The sequence below is a fragment of the Pagrus pagrus genome (genome assembly GCF_965226575.1).
Source record: "Pagrus pagrus genome assembly, chromosome: 20".
NCBI lineage: Eukaryota > Metazoa > Chordata > Actinopteri > Spariformes > Sparidae > Pagrus > Pagrus pagrus.
The window spans coordinates 1,716,499-1,731,498 of NC_140207.1; the positions used below are offsets into that span (position 1 = coordinate 1,716,499).

The following is a 15,000-nucleotide window of genomic DNA, read 5'->3' on the forward strand; positions in this document are numbered from 1 at the left end:
CTGTCGGTGAAAACTCGGATTGTCTCTTTAAGGCCGTCACAGTTTCCTCGAGTCATCAAGTCTGAGCTGTTTATTCCTGTGACCTTTCAAAATAAAAGCATTAGGAAGCTTCAGAGGGCTGAGATCAGCTGATTCTGAGCCTTTTGTTCACATCCTCATCACCTCTGGGGGGGGAGAGACGGGGGAGAGAGGGGGGAGAGAGGGGAGGTGGAAGCAGAAGAATGCTCCGGCCCTTCAGAGCCTCCTGCTGCTTCCTGCTTCCTCTCCAGACAGGAAGTGAAGGATACGGCAGTGTTGTTTCAGCATCTCTGTGGCGTAGATAAGCTCCGAGCGGGTCGGGATGGAGGATAAAAGAGATCAGTGGTGCCTTAAGAGTTGGACTTTGTCAGAGTTTATCCCTGTGTGTGTGTGTGTGTGTGTGTGTGTGTGTGTGTGTGTGTGTGCCGCAGTAACACATTAACTGCTTTATCTCGAGCAGCCTTTGCTCTCAGTGTGTAAAAGATGCTGTAAAACACACGGCTAAAGTTTTCTGCACAGAAGGAAAAAGCAGCCATTTTGTCGCAGCATCACGAGTGAACACTGTGTGTGTGTGTGTGTGTGTGTGTGTGTGTGTGTGTGTGTGTGTGTGTGTGTGTGTGTGTGTGTGTGTGTGTGTGTGTGTGTGTGTGTGTGTGTGTGAGAGAGAGGCCTGGAGGGGATTCAAACCCTCAACCTCAGCTGAGTCTGATCGGTGTCTGATCTTTAATTCAGCAGAAACATGAAGGCGATTACAGATTGTCCACTTGTAAATGATGAGATAACATCTGTAGTTTGAGTGTTGTGAGGTGATGAAGCTCGCTGAGGATGAAGAGGGGAAGGAGAGGAGGCGAGGAGAGAGGGAGGGAGGAGAGGAGAGGAGAGGAGAGAGGGAGGGAGGGAGGAGAGGAGGGAGGAGAGGAGGAGAGGAGAGGAGAGGAGAGAGGGAGGAGAGGAGAGGAGAGGAGAGAGAGAGGGAGGGAGGAGAGGAGAGGAGAGGAGAGAGGGAGGGAGGGAGGAGAGGAGAGAGGGAGGGAGGGAGGGAGGGAGGAGAGGAGGCTGAAATGAAGTGAAGTTTTTGTGATTTCAGGTGAAGTTTTTTTCTGAGTTCGAGTTCGACTGGTCTAAACTGGAAAAAGTTGGTCTCCTCAGCAACAACAGCTGTTTAAATTGCTAACACACACACACACACACACACACACACACACACACAGCTGTCCAGTGTGGGATGGGAGGGTTGCAGCCAGTGAGGGATCTGATTGGACGAATGTGTGGCCTTGTACTTCAGCCTGTATCAGAGAGGGAAAGAGAGGGAGAGGAAAGGAAAGGAAAGGAGGAAAAGGAAACAAGGAAAGGAGGGAAGAAAGAGTGGAGGAGGATGACGGAGGAGATGAAGTCGGAGGAATGGAGGGTGGAGCATCAGAAGGAGAGAAGAAGAAACGGATAACAGAGGAGTGATGAGAGGAGGAGGAGAAGAGAGAGAGAGACGAGCATCTTTGGTCAGGCCTCAGCTGAACTGCATCATCTAATTACAACTGTGTGTGTGTGTGTGTGTGTGTGTGTGTGTGTGTGTGTGTGTGTGTGTGTGTGTGTGTGTGTGTGTGTGTGTGTGTGTGTCCACATGAAGGCTGTATTCTTCTGACACACAAAGACGGCCATTATAGTGAAAAGAGGGGGAGTTTCTCTCTTCTTCTGCATCTTTCTCTCTGTTTTTCGTCTCTTTTTCATTCCTACTTCACCTCCGATGGAGAGAGAGAGTAAAGTAGCAGAACATGGAAGTACTCAAGTAAAGTACAAGTACCTCAGAGTGGCACTCGAGTACAGTACTTAATGTAAATGTACTTAGTTACAGTCCATCACTGCATACAGTGCATGGAGTGTTGTAAGAAGTACTCAGGTCATACTCCAGTTAAAGTAAAGATATGGTGTTAAAAGATTACTTTGGTAAAAGTGAAATAGTACTCAAGTAAAAGTAGTAAAGTATCTGATGTTAAATGTACTGAAGTTTCAAAAGTACAAGTTTATTATAGACATGTTTGGCTCTGATGCTGCATGTAATCCACAAAGTAACTAAAGTATTCAAATAAATGGAAAGTAAAGCCACTCAAAAGTAAGTTAGGGTTAGGGGGTTACAGTACTTGAGTAAATGTACTCAGTTACATTCCATCAGTACTCAACATACACGTTCTCTATTACTTTATTGGTTATTACAAAACTCCTCCACTGTATTCGCTTACATTATCCTCATTTATCAGTGTTTTATCCTGGAAAGTAACTAAGTACATTTACTCTAGTACTTGAATACAATTTAAGGTGCTTTACTTGAGTTTTTCCATTTTCTGCAACTTTATACTTCTACTCCACTACTTCTCAGAGGTAAATACTTTTTACTGCACCACTTTTGTCTTCAGATTACCTTCCTCCTTCTTTTAAGCTCATTCCCTGTTTCTCCATCTTACCTTCTCCAGCTCCACCTGTGTGTGTGTGTGTGTGTGTGTGTGTGTGTGTGTGTGTGTGTGTGTGTGTGTGTGTGTGTGTGTGATGATTGTCTCAGTATTTATTGACACACACACTCATCAGTGTGTGTTAGATTAATATCATGTCACTGATTTCAAGTGAAAACAAACGTCAGACGTGAAGTCTCTCAACAGTTTAAAGTGTGTGTGTGTGTGTGTGTGTGTGTGTGTGTGTGTGTCTCGCCTTTAGGCCTCACAGCGTGCTCATACACGCCAAAGCCGGTTTGAGCTCTGGACGTATTCAGCACACACACACACACACACACACACACACACGCACACACACACAGAGTCATCCTGTATTTCAGGTGATGAAAGAGCTGTGAGGGTTTTACTTTGCATACAGAGAAAGATGGAGAGAAAAGAAAAGAGGAGGAGGGACGGGCGGAGACACACCCAGCTTCTATTGTTGTTGTAGCTGCAGGAGGAGGAGGAGCAGCAGGAGGAGGAGGTGGAGCAGCAGGAGGAGCAGGAGGTGGAGGTGGAGGTTGGTCTCCTCACTGTTCAAACATGATGAACAGACGAGGAGATTTCTCAGGTTGTTGCATCGTCTCGTTCAGTCACAGCTTTGTTTCCGCTGTGTGTAGCTGTTGTGTCTCTGATGCAGCATGTAATCTACAAAGTAACTAGTAACTAGAGTAATCAAATACATTTGGTGGAGTACAAAGTACAATATATGCCTTCAAAATGTAGTGGAGTGGAAATACTCAAGTGAAATACAAATGCCTCAAAATTGTACTTAAGCAGTTGAGTAAATGTACTTCGTTACATTCTGTCACTACATACAGTGTTACAAAAAGTACCCAGAAGTCTTACTTGAGTATGGACACACACACACACACTCTCACACACACACACACACACACACACACACACACACACACACACACACACTCTCTCAGTAGCAGCAGTTGTAGTCAGTTGGTGTTGAACTGAAGCATCTCTGCAGAGAACACACACTCTGACAGACAGCAGAGGACTCGCTGTGTTACGGATGTGGCCAGCTGTGTGTGTGTGTGTGTGTGTGTGTGTGTGTGTGTGTGTCCCTCCCACTTCTTCTCTCAGACGCACCAGTATCTGTCAGCCTGCAAATATGTGGACTGTGTGTGTGTCAGTCTGCGTGTGTGTGTTTGCCTTTCTTTCTTACCCCCACACACACGTTTACACACACATGCACACACTCCCAGTTGTGTGTGCAGACATGCAGGCCGTGTGTGTGTGTGTGTGTGTGTGCCAGCTGCTGAGTGTGTGTGTGTGTGTGTGTGGATTTATGGAGTATGTGAGCTGTGCAGAGGATGAATGTGTCGCTTGTTGAGCAGAGAGACAACTGCTGGAAGATGATGATGGAGGAGGAGGAGGAGGAGGAGGAGGAGGAGGGTTTGACTCCTGCAGGGAGGGATGGAGCAGTGATGGAGGGATGAGAGGAAAGACAAACAGAGGAGAGTCCAGGCTCGGTTCTTTGTGTCCGTCAGACTGAAACAAAGGAGAGAAACAGACTTTTTTCTTTCCGAAATTTTCCGACCACGACGGAAAATAAGACAAATTCTGCTTCTTTTAAACCAAGAAACTAAAAGTCAGACGCTCAGAGGAGGAAGAGGAGGAGGAGGAGGACAGGGAGTGTTCACAGGCTCACATGTGTATTTAAAGGATGATTTCACTTTATTTCCCAGTCTTAAGACTAAGCTCAGGTGCTCATATGATGCTGGCATTACTCATCGTGGACATACAGGATGATCCTGAGGGACATGATGCATCTATGACTTCATGTTCAGCCCTTATTCTTCAATATGCTACAACATTAATGACGGTGTTGCATGTAGTAGCAGATCATGACACCAGTGATGTTTTAGTTTTACGATATGAAGCAGCACATGAACACCCAAAATGTTTTAACGACGCCAGCTGGTAAATAAACAAGGTGACACTATACATTAATGTCTGTGTGGGTATAATAAACTAATAAAACTTACAGTAACGCTGCTGCTCATATTAACTTGATTGAATGAGTTGCAGGGAACATTTAACGAGTCGCCTCTCCTCCGTTAAGAACAGGACGCTCATGAGTTTTATTGACTTTAGAGGAAGAGGTCGACTCTTCTTCACTCCTCTGACAGCCAGACGACACGAACCTCCTGCAACGTCCCAAAACTACAGCTGTTGGATAAATGTAGAGGAGTTTGAAGCGGCATGAAATGGAGTGTGTGTGTGTGTGTGTGTGTGTGTGTGTGTGAGTGTGTGAGTGTGTGTGTGTGCGTGTGTGTTGTTAGCTTTAGCAAGTTAGCATCTGCTCACTGCCTTGTCAATGAAGACACTCAGCAGCAGCACAAGTGTTTGGCAGGAGTTGGTGTGTGTGTGTGTGTGTGTGTGTGTGTGTGTGTGTGTGTGTGTGTGTGTGTGTGTCTGTGTGTGCTTCAGGTTCGCATCTGGTGACTTCACAGTGAATAAAGAGTGAGGAGGAAACACAAGTGGCTGCATCACACACACACACACACACACACACACACTCAGACGTAGCATGTCCAGGTTAGCATCTGTTAACGTGGTCTGAATGAATAGAGGACTCACAGAGGAGAGAGCAGAGGTCGTTGGCTGTCTCCGACACCTGTTAGAGTGGTTGTGTGTGTGTGTGTGTGTGTGTGTGTGTGTGTGTGTGTGTGTGTGTGTGTGTGTGTGTGTGTGTGTGTGTGAGAGACAGCTGCTCAGCATGTTGACAGGGACCCCCTGCTCTGACTTATTGCCCCCCCCCTCCACCACCGTGGCTGTAATTACAGAAGAAAGCAGGAGGAGGATGGAGAAAGTAACAGAGAAACAAACAGACTCATAGACGACAGTAAAGAGGCTCTGTGTGCACACACACACACACACACCACTGATAAAAAGTCAGCTGATGTGAGTTTTTGCAGGCTTTTCATTTTCTCCTCGTTCTCATGTTCATATGAGGAATCGGCTCGCACTGAAATACAGGAAGTAAGACTGCTGCGTCATGACGGGCAGAACCGAGACACGGTTTCTGTTTGACGGACTGATGCAAACGTCACGTCTCCGCGAAGCCTCAGAGACGGACCGTTTAAACGCACCTCTAGTCTGAAGTCTCGGCGTCATGTGAGCGTGTGAGGGACAAAGACGGCAAAGATGGATGCAGGAGCAGATAATGATGTATCCTCATTTTAGAAATGATTTGATTTAAAGTCACAAAGTGTCCACACAAGTCTCAAAGCGTCTGTTTCCACAGCTCATTTAACTGTTTGTGTCTCTGCTGCGGCTGCATGAACACGTTCTCATGACTTCAGCTCCTTTTTATACCAGCAGAGGATATTATAGGATACTTTAATCTGTATTCTGTCTTTAAATCCTTGCAAAGTGTCATACGATGCCATATACAACTTTAAACAATGCAATGATACTTTATTTTAAAATGAAACACATTTTAATTGATGAGTTATAGTTTTTATATTGATGTTGACGTTGCGTTTAGTTCCTCTGAGTTGATACTTTATTTAAAATTAAAAAGTTTAATATCTATAAAAGTTAATTTGTTTTAATTCACATGAAATTATATTTTATTTAAGAAGAAAAGATAAAAGAAAAATAGATGCGTAAAGTAAAAAACATTCGAGAACAAATACAAAGAGGAATAAATACAGAAGCAGGAAAATGAAAAGTCACTTTAACGAATGAACCGATGTTAATGAACGTGTCGTACGTGTCACGCAGCAGTTATTGAACATGTTGTGGCTCTCGGATGCGTCTGAAAGTCCTCGTGCAGTTTTATTGACTGTTAACACGAAGATCTGAGACGTCACTCAGCACAAGATCAGACATGAAGAGAAAGTTAACCAATAACTGCAGGTACTGACTCGTGTGTGTGTGTGTGTGTGTGTGTGTGTGTGTGTGTGTGTGTGTGTGTGTGTGACAGTTGATAAGGATGCTCACACTCAGGAGAAGCGGAGCGAGCGAGCGAGCGAGCGAGCAGTAAAAGAGCAGAGAGCGAGGGGGAGAGAGAGGAGGGGAGGAGGGGGAGGAGGTGTTGATGTCCTTGAGGCAGGCAGGTTTCCAGGATTTCAGCAGCCAATCAGCTGTGAGGTTACAAAGAGGGTGGCGGGCAGCCGGCCAATCAGGGCAGAGTTTAGTGAGCTGGATCAACAGTGAAGCGGCTCGTCTGGTCTGACTGGATTCTCTCTTTCTCTCATGTTTTCTCTCTTCTTCTTCTTCTTCTTCTCCTTCTTCTTCTCTCACTTCCCTTTTTTCTCACAGTCAGTGAACTCTCTCTCTCTCTCTCTCTCCTCTCTATTGTCTTGAACCTCGCTCGACCCTCTCCATCCACGCTGCATCAGTGTGGATTGTGAAACAGTCTAATGAAACGCCCTGTTTCCTGTCAACACTCTGTAGGGGTCTTTACTCTCCTCTTGCCTCCTCGCTTTTCCTTGTCTCCTTTCCTTTCCTTGTCTCCTCTACTCTCTTGTCTCCTTTCCTTGTCTCCTCTCCTTGTTTTGTGTCCTCTTCTTGCCTCCTTTCCTCTCTTGTCTCCTTTCCTTGTCTCCTCTCCTTGTTTTGTGTCCTCTTCTTGCCTCCTTTCCTCTCTTGTCTCCTTTCCTTGTCTCCTCTCCTTGTTTTGTGTCCTCTTCTTGCTTCCTCTCCTCTCTTGCCTCCTCTCCTCTCTTGCTCCCTCTTCCCTCATGCTTCCTCTCCTCTCTTGCCTCCTCTCCTCTCTTGCCTCCTCTCTCCTCTCTTGCTTCCTCTCCTCTCTTGCCTCCTCTCCTCTCTTGCTCCCTCTTCCCTCATGCTTCCTCTCCTCTCTTGCCTCCTCTCCTCTCTTGCTTCCTCTCCTCTCTTGCCTCCTCTCCTCTCTTGCCTCCTCTCCTCTCTTGCTTCCTCTTCCCTCCTGCTTCCTCTCCTCTCTTGCTTCCTCTTCCCTCTTGCTTCCTCTCCTCTCTTGCCTCCTTTCCTCTCTTGCTTCCTCTCCTCTCTTGCTTCCTCTTCCCTCCTGCTTCCTCTCCTCTCTTGCTTCCTCTTCCCTCTTGCCTCCTCTCCTCTCTTGCTTCCTCTCCTCTCTTGCTTCCTCTTCCCTCCTGCTTCCTCTCCTCTCTTGCTTCCTCTTCCCTCTTGCTTCCTCTCCTCTCTTGTCTCCTCTCCTCTCTTGCCTCCTGTCCTCTCTTGCTTCCTCTCCTCTCTTGCTTCCTCTCCTCTCTTGCTTCCTCTTCCCTCCTGCTTCCTCTCCTCTCTTGCTTCCTCTTCCCTCTTGCCTCCTCTCCTCTCTTGCTTCCTCTCCTCTCTTGCTTCCTCTTCCCTCTTGCCTCCTCTCCTCTCTTGTTTCCTCTCCTCTCTTGCTTCCTCTTCCCTCCTGCTTCCTCTCCTCTCTTGCTTCCTCTTCCCTCTTGCTTCCTCTCCTCTCTTGCTTCCTCTTCCCTCCTGCTTCCTCTCCTCTCTTGCTTCCTCTTCCCTCTTGCCTCCTCTCCTCTCTTGCTTCCTCTCCCCTCCTGCTTCCTCTCCTCTCTTGCTTCCTCTCCTCTCTTGCCTCCTCTCCTCTCTTGCTTCCTCTTCCCTCTTGCTTCCTCTTCCCTCTTGCCTCCTCTCCTCTTGCCTCCTCTCCTCTCTTGCTTCCTCTTCCCTCTTGCTTCCTCTCCTCTCTTGCTTCCTCTCCTCTCTTGCTTCCTCTCCTCTCTTGCTTCCTCTTCCCTCTTGCTTCCTCTCCTCTCATGCCTCCTCTCCTCTCTTGCCTCCTCTCCTCTCTTGCTTCCTCTTCCCTCTTGCCTCCTCTCCTCTCTTGTTTCCTCTCCTCTCTTGCTTCCCCTTCCCTCCTGCCTCCTCTCCTCTCTTGCTTCCTCTTCCCTCTTGCTTCCTCTCCTCTCTTGCTTCCTCTTCCCTCCTGCTTCCTCTCCTCTCTTGCTTCCTCTCCTCTCTTGCCTCCTCTCCTCTCTTGCTTCCTCTCCTCTCTTGCTTCCTCTTCCCTCCTGCTTCCTCTCCTCTCTTGCCTCCTCTCCTCTCTTGCTTCCTCTCCTCTCTTGCCTCCTCTCTCCTCTTGCTTCCTCTCCTCTCTTGCTTCCTCTTCCCTCCTGCTTCCTCTTCCCTCTTGCCTCCTCTCCTCTTGCCTCCTCTCCTCTCTTGCTTCCTCTTCCCTCCTGCTTCCTCTCCTCTCTTGCCTCCTCTCCTCTCTTGCTTCCTCTTCCCTCTTGCCTCCTCTCCTCTCTTGCCTCCTCTCCTCTTGCCTCCTCTCCTCTCTTGCTTCCTCTCCTCTCTTGCTTCCTCTTCCCTCTTGCCTCCTCTCCTCTCTTGCCTCCTCTCCTCTCTTGCTTCCTCTCCTCTCTTGCCTCCTCTCCTCTCTTGCCTCCTCTCCTCTCTTGCCTCCTCTCCTCTTCTCTCCTCCGGGCTCTCTACACTTGTTCGTGCCTGTCAACCAAAAGCAGAGCAACATTCTTCAACACACACACACACACACACACACACACACACACACACACACACACACACACACACACACATTCCTGGTCCTGCTCGGCGGGTTATTTTTACCCTCAGAGTGTTTCAGGCTTTCACAGTTGGAAGCATCTTCATCACACACACACACACACACACACACACACACACACACACAGACACACACACACACACACACACACACACACACACACACACACTGCTCTCAGGTTCGACCTCGTCCGATCGCTCCCTGTAACACACACACACACACACACACTGACACACACAGCGTCACCTCGGTGTGTGAGTGTTTCTTGGTTGTGTCTTCGTGTCTATCAGCTGATCAATAAGCTGTGATGTGTGTGATTATTGGACCCATTTGAACTTATTATTTTATGAATGATATTATTATGATACTGAATAATGAATAATTAATACATTAGATGACAGTCAGCAGATTAATTTAAACTTCTGTTACATTTTATAATGAAATCAGCACATTTGTTTGTTTGTGGTGTTTTAGTGACTCCTGTACTGACCCGGGGTTTCAGTTCCAGCAGTATCAGTCCAGAACGCTTCCATGGCCTGGGCCCGGCCCGGCTGAACTCTGGTCAGGACATTAGCAGCTCTTCCTATTAGAACAATGCAGCAGGCTACGCGGGGCTAGCTCATTAGCTGCTGGCTTAGCGGGAGCTTTGTGTGGCGGAGGGAGAACATGGTGATAAACCCGGGGGAGGTGGGAGCTGCGGCACCTCCCTGTATCAGCTTACCTCCTGTCTGCAGCAGTACTGGGCCCATTAGCACCGACAGCAGCCCGGACAGCAGCTACAGAACCTGTCTGTGATGTCACGCTGCAGGGCGGGACATGTGCACTGTATTTAACTCAGTCACTGATCTGTCCTCCTCCTCCTCCTCCTCCTCCACCTCCTCCTCTCCTCTCCTCCTCCTCCTCCTCCTCCTCTTCATCCCTCTCCTCTCCTCTCCTCCATCCTTCGTTGCCTCCTAATTAGTCTTACCAACCCTCTAAGCTCTTAATCTTTCTCTGTCTCCTTCCCCCTCTCTCATCCATCCAGAAATACTTCCACTGGAGCTTTGCAGCCTGTTGCATCCCCTCATCCCTCCAGCATCTTTTACTATTCCTCCTCCTCCCCCTCTTCCTCCCCCTCCTCCTCTTCCTCCTCCTCCTCCTCTTCCTCCACCTCCCCCTCCTCCTCCTCCTCCTCCTGCTCCTGCCTCGATCATCCCATCTCCATCAGGAGGTCCACGCCGTCTTTAGCTCTGCTAAGCTTCTGTGCTGTTGTCATCAGCTGCCTTTTTGTTTCCTTTCAAATAAACTTAAATAACTTGTTTACAGACATTTGTTATTCACTTATTTAATTATATTTATATTATTTATTATATTTATATTATTTATTGGGGGAACACTGGTTAATATTCAGCTTTTTCTGATCATCAGTATTATCTGAGTTTTTGTGTCTGATTGCTGATAATTACATTTAAAAGCAGTGTTGGCTGATGCAGCGACTTCTCATCATTCCAGCTTCTACGTGCAGGTTTTTAAAGGTTTTTAAAGGTTTTGACGTTTAGATGTTCATTTTTATTACAACTTTACATCAGTTATTTGTCTCCTTTTAATAACAGATCAGTCCATCTGAGCTTCTTCCTCTGGTTGTAGCCGAGCTGCTTCTGTTGTTCGTCTTCTGATTTAATAATCTTTGTATTTGCTCTCTGAGCTGATCTGGACACATCTACACGTTCAGTCAATGAAATGTAGGATTATAACTGTTTCCCACGGAAAATAACATTATAACAAACGTCTCACTTGCTGAGGAAACGTCGGATGTTGACAGAAGATCACGTGGAGGTCTGAAACTTGCAGACATCTTGACTGCTGATTTTTAAAGATCAGTTAAATTCGTCCACTGTCGGACATAAATGTAACTCTGGACTTTAAACGAGGCGGACTGAAGCTCCAGGGTCTCCTGACACGATGAGTGACTCGTGATGCAGACTGAGCTGAGTGGTGAAGATGTTTTGGATCATCAGATGTGAGTTTGACAGAAACTCGTCTGAACCAAAGTTTAATTGTAGGAACCCGGTTTGTCTTCGTGCCTCTCGGCCCACAAACAGCAGATATCTGTGTGTTACCCATGATGCACTGTGTTCCTGTGTTTACACTGACTGTTATCTGACGGGACACACACACACACACACTGAAGAGTTTCTGGTTCTGTTCTGGTTCCTGAGGTGGACGTCTCTCTGATGCAGTGTGATGAATGCATTAATGACTGTGTGTATTGTGTATTGTGTACTGTGTATTGTGTACTGTGTGTGTTTGTGTGTCACTGATGTTCTCTCTGTGCTCTCCCCCTGCAGTGTGAGCAGTGGTTGCAGACACACACACAACAAACCCCGCCCCCCTCCCGCCCCGCCCCGAGACACGAGCGAGCGTTGCTTTACGAACAGGACGGTAAATATGCTCCTCCCTCCTCATCACTCATCCTCTCATCACTCATCCCTCCATCCTGCCGGCTGCGAGCAGCACACACACCTCATCGCTCTGCTGCCTGCCTGTCTGTCCGTCCACCTGTCTGTCCACCTGTCTGTCCTCTGATACATCGCGCCATCAGCTCTCTTCGCTCTTCTCATCTCATCAACGTCATTTCACTTTTTTTCACTCTTGAGCATCTTCATCTTCATCTTCCACACACACACACACACACACACACACACACACACACCTGTAAACGCTGCTTCACCTGCTCGTTGCCATGTGACCACCTGTCAGCTTCTCTGTTCCCGCTGATGATGCTGAAGCTTTTGTTTTCTCTGTCTGTTTCGGACACTTCCTGGTTCAGATGTTTTGGGCTCCAGGTCTCCTCGTGGTCCTGCTGAAGAGATGTGGATCTGTGTTTATTTATGTGTTTTATTCTTTAACGCTGATTTTCTGTGTGTGTGTCAGGGATCAATCATTAATCCAGTCAGAATGATTTCGATGTAAAATCAAAGATGGACACAGAGTATCTTCAGTCACAGACGCTTCTAATAAATCAAAACACAAAATGATGATACGAGTCAGATCCTCTTTAATGTGGATCTGTGTGAAGTGTCAGCGTGCTGCAGCTCTCACTGAAACATCATGACGAGTTAGTTTATAATATAAATGTAATCACCTCCACAGAGCTGGTGCATCAGGAGACGCTGGTGTCTGAGTGTCACGTCCAGCTGCAGTTAAAACATTTGTCTCTTAAAGTGAAACGCAGACGGAGAGAATATCAAATTATTACTGATTTGAGTTTGATTTTGCAAAACACAAATTCACAAAACAGCATTTTACACCTCGTCAGAACACAACGTGAGGTTTTTATGTGTTGATGCACAGAAGCAGTTAACAAGGTGTCATCTACAACAGCATGTTTAAATCAGTGGAATCTTGAATGGACGCTGGTGCTGACAGAAAGGAAAGTGAATTAAATCTGTGAGATGAGAAATGAACCACAACAACAACACAACAACACAACAAGGGAAACACTAACTGAGGCGAGGTGTGTGTGTGTGTGTGTGTGTGTGTGTGTGTGTGTGTGTGTTCATCTGAGAGAGACAGAGCGAGTAGAGGAATCTGCGTCCTGATTGGCTGAGAGCTGGCAGACATTTTCCACAGTGAGGCTGCTCAGTGGTTGGCTGAGACTCTCCCCTCCCCCCCTCCTCCTGCTCTGGTATGCTGTACAGTAGAGCTATCAGGCCTTTATCACACCGGGTCTAAACTCCACCAGAGTGTGTGTGTGTGTGTGTGTGTGGGTCGACTGCACTGCAAACACACACCAGTCAATCTGTAACCTGGAGGAAAACACACACACACACACACACACACACACACACACACACACACACACACACACACACACACACGTGAAAAAAGTAATAGAAAGTTTTGCTGAAGATGGAGACAAGATACACCATGTGGCCAAAAGTATGTGGACGCCTCCTTCCAAGTGTTTTGATGTTTTGAGCAGAAACACCAGAACATGTTCTGCGTTTCTGTTTCACAGCGTTATGAACTGAAGCTCTCTGAGTTTTGGACCGTTGGTCCGACAAGACAAGACGTCTGGAGACGTCGGCGTGGCAGAATAATCTGCAGACGAACGGGACGGCGCGCTTCAGTTCCAGTTTTTATTGATCCATGAAGCATTATACATGGATGGAGAAGGACAGGAGGGCAGGAGAGGAGAGATCAGATACAAGTATGTGGACGCCGCGCTCCAGTTGAAGCTTGTCCAGTGTGAGACTTTAATGCTTCTCTCTGTTTTATATCATTATGATCTGAATCTCTTTGGGTTTTGGACTGTTGATCAGACAATCAATTAATAGTGTCCCAGTGAGACTGGACCGGGGCGTGAGGCCCACAGGAGAGATTCAAAAGCAGCAGCAGTTAGCAGCTGATCAAAGATGTCTGCAGATTAGAGGGACACTGAGGTGTGGGAGCTTCAAACCCTCCGAGCAGAATCAAGAACTGACACTATGATGACAGACGCTCAATCATTGCTGTTGCCCTGTGAGACGTCACAGTAGATGCCGACGCTGTCACTTTGCACGTCGCGCCTCTTTCTTGTGCAACGTGGGCCTGATAACCAAAATCCCTCACTTGAGCAACATGATGTCTCAGTTGTTTGAGTCAGTCTAATGACAGAAATGTTTCCCAGTTTGGTTTAAAAAGCTTTGTCACGGCTGAAATGTGCAGGTGTCCACATACTTTTGTCCCTGTAGCGTGGAGATAAAACAGCATGTCGCTGCTGCGGGAGGACTCGGTGTTTACAGGTGGTGCAACAAGTCGAGGCAGAGCTGCTGCAGAGGGAGCGGAGGAGGGAGGGACGTCAGGAGTGCAGCGCGGTGGAGGATGGGTGATGGCAGCTGAGTGTTAGATGGTGGTGTGGGGGGGAGACGGGGGAGGAGGAGGGGGAGAGAGAGAATTCCCATCAATCTCTCTCGCTCTGAGCTCGCTCACATATGGGGAAGCAGCGAAGCGCTCTCTGGTGACTCCCGTGAGTGTGAGCTTCCTGTTGTGGTCGAGACACAGAAACAGAAAGAGACGGAGACGAAGACGCACAGAGTCTCTGACTGTCTTCAGACGACACCGGCGTCGGTTGGAGTTCAGCGGCAGCGGAGAAGATCTGTTACATGCTGCCTTTGTGGCGTCATGTGTGTGTTGAGCTGCTCTGCACTGTGATGTGAAATGTCCACATACTTTTGGCCATGCAGTGCACAGAAAAGAGGAAAGAAGAGTAACTGGATGAACTGCTGCAGCTGAAAAGTTGATCCAGCTGACTTAAGCTAATTAGCTTCAGCTGCCAGCATCAGTAGCTCAGTCAAACACCAAAGATAGCTAATGTATGCTAATGAGCTTCAGATGCTAACACCACAGTTAGCCTACTAATGCGCCTCCATCTAGATTGCTAACTAAATTAGCTTGATTAGTCTAAATGTCAGTATCAGCCTATAAACAATTAGCGTTAGCCAACTAAAGCTAATCGGCTTCAACTGTCGGTATCAAGACTATATCAAAGACCAAAGGCAGCTAATGTTAGCTTCAGTAGCTTCAGTTATAACACCAACATAAAGTAGCGAAGTAGGCTTAGCTGCCAGAATTAGCATCTGTCAGTGAAACAAAGAAGACCTGTTGGCTAATTAGCTTCAAATGCTAGCAGTATAGCATCTTTAAATGACTTCACATCCATCAGCAGTACCAGGTTTACTCACCGAGCATCAGAAACTTCAGGCACTTTCAACTTGTAATCAGTTTATTTTGTAGTTTGATGACGACAGATTACTGAAGCATGACGTTAACATGGCTCAGTGACCCTCAGACGCTCAGTACTTTATATCTGTGATTCATTGTTGGTTTTATTTCTGTTTGGAGTGAATGCTGAAGATGATATTAAGATTAATTGGCCCTGAAGTTAGAAACAGATGTCGTTGGTCGTCTCAGGACGTCTCAGCAGGTGAAGTCTGGATGTGTGTGTAAAGAAATGCTGAGAGGAATCTGGTTGAACCTGTG

General features: G+C 47.1%; 1 protein-coding gene across 5 annotated transcripts in view; it reads left to right on the forward strand.

Moving 5' to 3' along the window:
- The window catches only part of rreb1a (ras responsive element binding protein 1a), a 61,914-nt gene that overhangs the window by 16,990 nt on the left and 29,924 nt on the right, over positions 1 to 15,000 (forward strand). For 2 of the 5 annotated variants that reach the window (XM_084339999.1, XM_084340000.1), the window contains exon 2: positions 11,325 to 11,418. The exons of the other annotated variants lie outside the window; for them this stretch is intronic. The gene's annotated coding sequence lies outside the window, so the exon portion shown is untranslated. The remainder of the gene's footprint in view (positions 1 to 11,324; positions 11,419 to 15,000) is intronic. 5 annotated transcript variants of the gene reach the window in all.